Source organism: Odontesthes bonariensis, chromosome 19 (assembly GCF_027942865.1).
Source record: "Odontesthes bonariensis isolate fOdoBon6 chromosome 19, fOdoBon6.hap1, whole genome shotgun sequence".
NCBI lineage: Eukaryota > Metazoa > Chordata > Actinopteri > Atheriniformes > Atherinopsidae > Odontesthes > Odontesthes bonariensis.
Genome location: NC_134524.1, coordinates 1,863,086 through 1,873,697, shown reverse-complemented (window position 1 = coordinate 1,873,697; position 10,612 = coordinate 1,863,086).

Genomic DNA, 10,612 nt, shown 5'->3' with positions numbered 1-10,612 from the left:
CGGCCACACTGAGTAACAGCCACACTGAGTAACAGCTACACTGAGTAACAGCCACACTGAGTAATAGCCACACTGACTAACAGCCACACTGAGTAATAGCCACACTGACTAACAGCCACACTGAGTAACAGCCACACTGAGTAACAGCTACACCGAGTAACAGCCACACTGAGTAACAGCCACACTGACTAACAGCCACACTGAGTAACGGCCACACCGAGTAACGGCCACACCGAGTAACAGCCACACTGAGTAATAGCCACACTGAGTAACAGCCACACTGAGTAACGGCTACACCGAGTAACGGCCACGCTGAGTAACGGCCACACCGAGTAACGGCCACACTGAGTAACAGCCACACTGAGTAACAGCCACACTGAGTAACAGCCACACTGAGTAACAGCTACACCGAGTAACGGCCACACTGAGTAACAGCCACACTGAGTAACAGCTACACTGAGTAACAGCTACACTGAGTAACAGCCACACTGAGTAACAGCCGCACCGAGTAACAGCTGCACCGAGTAACAGCTGCACCGAGTAACAGCCACACCGAGTAACAGCCAGACTGAGTAACAGCTACACTGAGTAACAGCTACACTGAGTAACAGCCACACTGAGTAACAGCCACACTGAGTAACAGCCACACTGACTAACAGCCACACTGAGTAACAGCCACACTGAGTAACAGCCACACTGAGTAACAGCTACACTGAGTAACAGCTACACCGAGTAACAGCTACACCGAGTAACAGCCACACTGACTAACAGCCACACTGAGTAACAGCCACACTGAGTAACGGCCACACTGAGTAACAGCCGCACCGAGTAACAGCTGCACCGAGTAACAGCTGCACCGAGTAACAGCCACACCGAGTAACAGCCAGACTGAGTAACAGCTACACTGAGTAACAGCTACACTGAGTAACAGCCACACTGAGTAACAGCCACACTGAGTAACAGCCACACTGAGTAACAGCCACACTGACTAACAGCCACACTGACTAACAGCCACACTGAGTAACAGCCACACTGAGTAACAGCTACACTGAGTAACAGCCACACTGAGTAACAGCCACACCGAGTAACAGCTACACTGAGTAACAGCTACACTGAGTAACAGCTACACTGAGTAACAGCTACACCGAGTAACAGCCACACTGAGTAACAGCTACACTGAGTAACAGCTACACTGAGTAACAGCTACACTGAGTAACAGCCACACTGAGTAACAGCTACACTGAGTAACAGCCACACTGAGTAACAGCTACACTGAGTAACAGCTACACTGAGTAACAGCCATACTGAGTAACACCCACACTGAATAACACCCACACTGAGTAACAGCCACACCGAGTAACAGCCACACCGAGTAACAGCCACACTGAGTAACAGCCACACTGAGTAACAGCTACACCGAGTAACAGCCACACTGAGTAACAGCCACACTGAGTAACAGCCACACTGAGTAACAGCCACACTGACTAACAGCCACACTGAGTAACAGCCACACTGAGTAACAGCTACACTGAGTAACAGCCACACTGAGTAACAGCCACACCGAGTAACAGCTACACTGAGTAACAGCTACACTGAGTAACAGCTACACTGAGTAACAGCTACACCGAGTAACAGCCACACTGAGTAACAGCTACACTGAGTAACAGCTACACTGAGTAACAGCTACACTGAGTAACAGCCACACTGAGTAACAGCTACACCGAGTAACAGCCACACTGAGTAACAGCCACACTGAGTAACAGCCACACTGAGTAACAGCTACACCGAGTAACAGCTACACTGAGTAACAGCCACACTGAGTAACAGCCACACTGAGTAACAGCCACACTGAGTAACAGCTACACCGAGTAACAGCTACACTGAGTAACAGCCACACTGAGTAACAGCCACACCGAGTAACAGCTACACTGAGTAACAGCTACACTGAGTAACAGCTACACTGAGTAACAGCTACACCGAGTAACAGCCACACTGAGTAACAGCTACACTGAGTAACAGCCACACTGAGTAACAGCTACACTGAGTAACAGCCACACTGAGTAACAGCTACACTGAGTAACAGCTACACTGAGTAACAGCCATACTGAGTAACAGCCACACCGAGTAACAGCCAGACTGAGTAACAGCCACACTGACTAACAGCCACACTGAGTAACAGCCACACCGAGTAACAGCCAGACTGAGTAACAGCCACACTGACTAACAGCCAGACTGAGTAACAGCCAAACTGAGTAACAGCTGCACTGAGTAACAGCCGCACTGAGTAACAGCCACACCGAGTAACAGCCACACTGAGTAACAGCCACACTGAGTAACAGCCACACTGAGTAACAGCCAGACTGAGTAACAGCCACACTGAGTAACAGCCAGACTGAGTAACAGCCACACTGAGTAACAGCCACACTGAGTAACAGCCACACTGAGTAACAGCCACACTGAGTAACAGCCAGACTGAGTAACAGCCACACTGAGTAACAGCCACACTGAGTAACAGCCAGACTGAGTAACAACTACACTGAGTAACAGCTACACTGAGTAACAGCCACACTGAGTAACAGCCAGACTGAGTAACAGCCACACTGAGTAACAGCTACACTGAGTAACAGCCGCACTGAGTAACAGCCACACCGAGTAACAGCCACACTGAGTAACAGCCACACTGAGTAAAAGCTTAAAGGAACCGATTCTATGTGCGAGTAAGAGGACACGTCCTGCTCAGAAATAGATCCAAGGTTCCTCTGGTGGAACAGAAGGTCACGGTGATGCCATCCGGGCAGCTGCAGAACCACCTCAGGAAGGAGGTTTCAGAGTTACAGGTAAAGCTGTGGATTTCCAGCTTCCTCCATCAGGCAGACATGTTCCCATCGCTGCTGAGGACTCAGCTGCCCTCCTCGGCTTTTCACTGGAGCACAGAAGGACTATGAATAGATAATTTAGCTCTGCCTGTTTATTTATTTCTATTTCTGCTCTGCATGCCTCCTCAGGCCTGTTACAGGCTGGAGCGCTCCTCCAAGGCCTTAAAGCTCAGACTCTGTGTTCCCAGGTCAGATGCTCGTACACTGGAACGTTCCCAGGTCGGACGCTCAAACACTGGAACGTTCCCAGGTCGGATGCTCAAACACTGGAACGTTCCCAGGTCGGACGCTCAAACACTGGAACGTTCTCAGGTCGGACGCTCAAACACTGGAACGTTCCCAGGTCGGATGCTCAAACACTGGAACGTTCCCAGGTCGGACGCTCAAACGCTGGAACGTTCTCAGGTCGGACGCTCAAACACTGGAACGTTCTCAGGTCGGACGCTCAAACACTGGAACGTTCCCAGGTCGGACGCTCAAACACTGGAACGTTCCCAGGTCGGACGCTCAAACACTGGAACGTTCTCAGGTCGGACGCTCAAACGCTGGAACGTTCTCAGGTCGGACGCTCAAACGCTGGAACGTTCTCAGGTCGGACGCTCAAACACTGGAACGTTCTCAGGTCGGACGCTCAAACGCTGGAACGTTCTCAGGTCGGACGCTCAAACGCTGGAACGTTCTCAGGTCGGATGCTCAAACGCTGGAACGTTCTCAGGTCGGATGCTCAAACGCTGGAACGTTCGCTCAAACGCTGGAACGTTCTCAGGTCGGACGCTGAAACGCTGGAACGTTCTCAGGTCGGACGCTCAAACACTGGAACGTTCCCAGGTCGGACGCTCAAACGCTGGAACGTTCTCAGGTCGGACGCTCAAACGCTGGAACGTTCTCAGGTCGGACGCTCAAACGCTGGAACGTTCTCAGGTCGGACGCTCAAACACTGGAACGTTCCCAGGTCGGACGCTCAAACACTGGAACGTTCCCAGGTCGGACGATCAAACACTGGAACGTTCTCAGGTTGGACGCTCAAACACTGGAACGTTCCCAGGTCGGACGCTCAAACACTGGAACGTTCTCAGGTCGGACGCTGAAACGCTGGAACGTTCTCAGGTCGGACGCTCAAACACTGGAACGTTCCCAGGTCGGACGCTCAAACACTGGAACGTTCTCAGGTCGGACGCTCAAACGCTGGAACGTTCTCAGGTCGGACGCTCAAACGCTGGAACGTTCTCAGGTCGGACGCTCAAACACTGGAACGTTCCCAGGTCGGACGCTCAAACACTGGAACGTTCCCAGGTCGGACGCTCAAACACTGGAACGTTCCCAGGTCGGACGCTCAAACACTGGAACGTTCTCAGGTCGGACGCTCGTACACTGGAACGTTCTCAGGTCGGACGCTCAAACACTGGAACGTTCTCAGGTCGGATGCTCAAACGCTGGAACGTTCTCAGGTCGGACGCTCAAACACTGGAACGTTCCCAGGTCGGATGCTCAAACACTGGAACGTTCCCAGGTCAGATGCTCGTACACTGGAACGTTCTCAGGTCAGACGCTCAAACGCTGGAACGTTCTCAGGTCGGACGCTCAAACACTGGAACGTTCTCTCAAACACTGGAACGTTCCCAGGTCAGATGCTCGTACACTGGAACGTTCTCAGGTCGGACGCTCAAACGCTGGAACGTTCCCAGGTCGGACGCTCAAACGCTGGAACGTTCCCAGGTCGGACGCTCAAACGCTGGAACGTTCTCAGGTCGGACGCTCAAACGCTGGAACGTTCTCAGGTCGGACGCTCAAACGCTGGAACGTTCTCAGGTCGGACGCTCAAACGCTGGAACGTTCCCAGGTCGGACGCTCAAACGCTGGAACGTTCCCAGGTCGGACGCTCAAACGCTGGAACTTTCCCAGGTCAGATGCTCGTACACTGGAACGTTCTCAGGTCAGATGCTCGTACACTGGAACGTTCTCAGGTCAGATGCTCGTACACTGGAACGTTCTCAGGTTGGACGCTCAAACGCTGGAACGTTCCCAGGTCAGATGCTCGTACACTGGAACGTTCCCAGGTCGGATGCTCAAACACTGGAACGTTCCCAGGTCAGATGCTCGTACACTGGAACGTTCTCAGGTCAGACGCTCAAACACTGGAACGTTCCCAGGTCAGATGCTCGTACACTGGAACGTTCTCAGGTTGGACGCTCAAACGCTGGAACGTTCCCAGGTCAGATGCTCGTACACTGGAACGTTCTCAGGTCAGACGCTCAAACACTGGAACGTTCCCAGGTCAGATGCTCGTACACTGGAACGTTCTCAGGTCAGACGCTCAAACACTGGAACGTTCCCAGGTCAGATGCTCGTACACTGGAACGTTCTCAGGTCAGACGCTCAAACACTGGAACGTTCCCAGGTCAGATGCTCGTACACTGGAACGTTCCCAGGTCGGATGCTCAAACACTGGAACGTTCCCAGGTCAGATGCTCGTACACTGGAACGTTCTCAGGTTGGACGCTCAAACACTGGAACGTTCCCAGGTCAGATGCTCGTACACTGGAACGTTCTCAGGTCAGACGCTCAAACGCTGGAACGTTCTCAGGTCGGACGCTCAAACACTGGAACGTTCTCTCAAACACTGGAACGTTCCCAGGTCAGATGCTCGTACACTGGAACGTTCTCAGGTCGGACGCTCAAACGCTGGAACGTTCCCAGGTCGGACGCTCAAACACTGGAACGTTCTCAGGTCGGACGCTCAAACGCTGGAACGTTCCCAGGTCGGACGCTCAAACGCTGGAACGTTCTCAGGTCGGACGCTCAAACGCTGGAACGTTCTCAGATCGGACGCTCAAACGCTGGAACGTTCCCAGGTCGGACGCTCAAACGCTGGAACGTTCTCAGGTCGGACGCTCAAACGCTGGAACGTTCCCAGGTCGGACGCTCAAACGCTGGAAAGTTCCCAGGTCGGACGCTCAAACGCTGGAACGTTCCCAGGTCGGACGCTCAAACGCTGGAACGTTCCCAGGTCGGACGCTCAAACACTGGAACGTTCTCAGGTCGGACGCTCAAACACTGGAACGTTCTCAGGTCGGACGCTCAAACGCTGGAACGTTCCCAGGTCGGACGCTCAAACGCTGGAACGTTCCCAGGTCGGACGCTCAAACGCTGGAACGTTCTCAGATCGGACGCTCAAACGCTGGAACGTTCCCAGGTCGGACGCTCAAACGCTGGAACGTTCTCAGGTCGGACGCTCAAACGCTGGAACGTTCTCAGGTCGGACGCTCAAACGCTGGAACGTTCTCAGGTCGGACGCTCAAACGCTGGAACGTTCTCAGATCGGACGCTCAAACGCTGGAACGTTCTCAGGTCGGATGCTCAAATGCTGGAACGTTCTCAGGTCGGATGCTCAAACACTGGAACGTTCTCAGGTCGGACGCTCAAACGCTGGAACGTTCCCAGGTCGGATGCTCAAATGCTGGAACGTTCCCAGGTCGGATGCTCAAACACTGCAGTGATGGATCGGACTGTTTGACATGAGACCGTTGCTGTTTATTTCATGATTTTTATCCTGACTAAATAAAGGTTGAAGAACAATGAAAAGTTGATGTTTCATGAGCTCATTTTGCTTTGCTGTGTGAGCTGAATAAGTGGGACTAAATGTGAGCTCGTTGTGCTGCAGCGCCCCCTGGTGGTCGGATGGAAACAGGAAAGTAGGAGAAGCCAGACTTCATCAATGCTGTCAGAGATACATGAGATATGAGCGGTGTACGTGGAGAGATAAAAAGATAGAACATATGGAACCAGAACATACAGAACCAGAACATACAGAACCAGAACAAACAGAACCAGAACATACAGAGGCTGCTGCTTCCTGACTTCAGTCTGTGGGTGTAGTGCCTGCAGGCCACCAGCAGGTGGCAGCACTTACACCCCGCTATTGTTCCCAGAGGCTTGATCCTCTGGCTGATTATTACAGTTTTTCTCAATTGCTAAAACACTAAAAGCCACTGGCTGAACAAAGTTCACAGTTGCCTGAACTCATTTAGCTAATTGTGCAGTCTGTTGTCAATACCTTAAACCATTTCACATGGTAAAACACAATTTGCAGATCTCATTTACACTTTTTATCAGAACTCTAAACACATTCTCATTCTCAAAACACATTCTGCACTCTAATGCACATGTCATCCATACTGGTAAACACAAGTGGCAACAATCAAATGCAAATAGAGAACACATGTCATTCATTAAACACAACCACTCAAAACTGATTTCACTTGTTTCAAATGATGTGACACAACCAATAGAAGCCAGGTCAGAGAGCAAACAGGCTAATGAAGGTGGGAAGGAGAAAGTCTTAGAATGGAGAGACGAAACAATGTGAGAGGACGAGGACAAGTGTGTATGCGAGGTGGGCAACGAGGAGGAAGAGGAGGAGGGCAAGAAAGAGGAAGAGTACGAAGAGGAAGAGGAAAACAAAGAGTGGAAATATCGGATGAAATTCGTGCAACAATAATTGACCATGTTCTTGTCCATGGTCTGACGACGAGGGCAGCAGGACTTAGAGTGCAACCCAATGTAAGCAGATTTTCTGTGTCCACCATAGTAAGGACATTCAGAGACCAGAACAGGTACAGTATACTACTGTATTTTTGTAATTGCAAATTTACTGTACTACGCTACATGCAGCTGTTTCAATAGACATAAAGTTAATCACTGTATGTATTGTATTGCATGAACATGTTTTGTAACTGCACATCTATTTTTGTAGAATTGCAAGGCTGCCACATGCAGGTGGAAGGAGAGCTATACTCACTGTGAACAAGAGGAAATTATAGTTGGCATGGTCCTTCAAAACAATCTAATAGGACTCAGAGAAATCCAGGATCGAGTGATAGAAGACAACACAAACTTCCAGGGAATCAACAGTGTGAGCATTTCCACAATTGACCGTGTCCTCCAGCGTAACAGGGTGCGAATGAAACAAGTATACAGAGTTTTGACCTTTTGACCTTTTGAGCACAACTCACCAAGGGTGAAAGAAATGCGAGCTCAGTAAGTACAGTACTGCCACATACTATGTGAATGACATTACTCTACAGTACATACAATGTATGTGAATCAGAAGTGAATACAGTCGGCCTAATTGTATGTTACAGTATAGCACTGTCTCTGTACGACTTACAAAATTCTACATACTGTATTTCTACACAGACAACATTTGACTTGGAATCCGCGGGCAGACCCCATGAGTTCATCTTTGTCGATGAAGCAGGCTTCACTCTAACAAAGAGGAGAAGGAGAGGCCGAACGTGATTGGACAGCGGGCCATTGTTGATGTCCCTGGTCAGCGAGGTGGCAATGTCACAATCTGTGCTGCTATCAGCAACCATGGTGTTCTTCATCACCACGTTACACTCGGGCCACGTAACACCCAGCACCTTCTAAGATAATCCCATTCCCACCAGGGGTTTGCAAAATAATCGTCATGACGATGCATCGCGATTCTAATTTTCGCGATCTACTGCATCGATTCTTGACGCCAAGTATCGATTATTATTATTTTTTTTAATTTTAAATTTTATTTTTAAAATTTATTTTGAGATTAAAAATCTACTTCTCCCTGAGAACTATATGTTTTGAACAATGTGTTTTTTATTTCTTGGTGTATTGTTTACTGACTGCTTGATAGGATATATCAGTTTGATCACTTTGTGTATGATTTAAGAGCAGTGTTTGCTTTTGAGCACAGGTAAAACTGTTTTGTAAATAGTGCTTGAAGCTGAGGTTTTGTGTTTAATGTTTTCAGAAAATTGAGCAAGGTTTCAGAAATTGTGTTTTAGCAATTGAGAAAAACTGTAACTTCACAGAGAGAGAAGCTGCCTGTTTTTATGCAGAGTCTTCATGTCCTGAACTGTTTCTGTTTCCAGGACATCCTGTGGGTGGAACTGTGGGACACTCAGGCTGCAGAGCTGCTGGGGTCCGTTTCACAAAGCAGGTTCAACCAACTCTGAGTCTGTTCCTGATCTCTGAGTTGATCTACTCTGAGACAGAAAACTCTGAGTTTTCGGTTCCAGAAACGCTGATTTGAGTGAGTTTAATCAACTCTGAGTAAGTTCACCTTGAGTTTAGCGTGTGCGCCACAACTTTAAAGAGCCAGCATCAATGGAGCCCCAATTCTACGAGTCACCATGGCAACGGGGAAGAGGAGGGGCTACGTTTTTCACCAACCTGGAATTGGAAATCTTAATGCGCTCATTCGGCGAGTTTCAACACGTTTTTAGAAATAAGTGCAACACCGCTGCAGCAGCAAAAGTGTAAGTTTAAATGTAGTCCTTTGCAATCACAATAATATTACAGGGAAACTGCTTGAATGGTAGCCCATTCATTTATTTCATTTAGGTGCAATCCCGCAGGAGAGAAGCGCACTCTGCAGCAGTTTAAGATGAATATATGAAAACATTGTTCAAACAGGTGAGACCTCGGCATGGAGGTACCTCATTCTGATCATGTTTTACACTGTAAAATAAATATTAAGTGTCTATTTGACTGTGCAGTTATTTTATTCCCAACATAATGCTGTTTTCACACACATAAACTATGTCTTCTCATCTATATCATGCTCTGTTAAATAATTAAGCCTATTTAAACTAACACAGACTTCTACTGAGCCAACAGAAAGAAGGCAGATGCCCGTAAAACGGGTGGTGCCCAGCACCGCCACCTCTAACGGGAGGGCAGTGGCTGAGGGAATCCACCCCCAAGACACGAGTGCCTTTATAAAATATAATAGGCCTATATATATATATATATATCTTTTTTAAGCCTATTCATACAAATATTTATTTGTCTTTTATGTCTTCTTTTCTTTTGTCCCAACACATTCTGATGGTGCCGCTCAAAAAGATAATTTTCTGTAAATGCAAAAATCTATGCGCGGTCTGATAACCATCTCCGACGAATATTTATTTCTCTGCGCAGTAATGCTGCACCTTCATCCACGGGATCGTTGTCAAAAGGACATGTTGGTGAAAAAAGTCATCTCCTACTGTGCCTAATGGACTTCTAGAAGCAGAAGAACTCGCTCTGCTGACTGAATGAATGAGGGAATCAAATGGCTGAAAGAGGGCGGAGACAGAGAGAAACTCCAGGTTCACTGAGTAAAACCTGGTCCCGACCAGGTTAGGTTCAGAGAGTCTGTTACTACGGTAACTGACCGTGAGGTTAAGTTACCTCTCTCTGTGAAACAGGCTAGAGTTACCCCTCTTTCTCTGGGTTGAGTTACCTCCCTTTGTGAAACGGAAAACTCAGGGTTTCCCTCATTTCAGGGTTAATAAACTCAGAGTTTTCACTAAACCTGCTACGTGAAACGGAGCTCAGTTCTCAGGCACTTTGTGTGTTAAAGCACGAAATACAGAAACAGGAAGCTGCTGGTTTATCTGAGCTGCTGACTGAAGCAGGGTTAAAGTTCAACATGAACACAAACTCCTGACACACAAGTGACAAACAAACATGTTTCTGATGAAGCCAGTCAGCTGTTCCTCTCCTGCTTCAGCCAGCTGCTCTGATGAACCTCTGAAATGATTAATGATGAATGGTGAACCTGCAGGAACAGGACAGCCCTGCTGCAGCCAGCTGCAGGGCTCTGATGAACCTCTGAAATGATTAATGATGAATGATTAATGATTAATGGTGAACCTGCAGGACAGCCCTGCTGCAGCTCCTGTTAAACAGACGACACACAGACACACGAC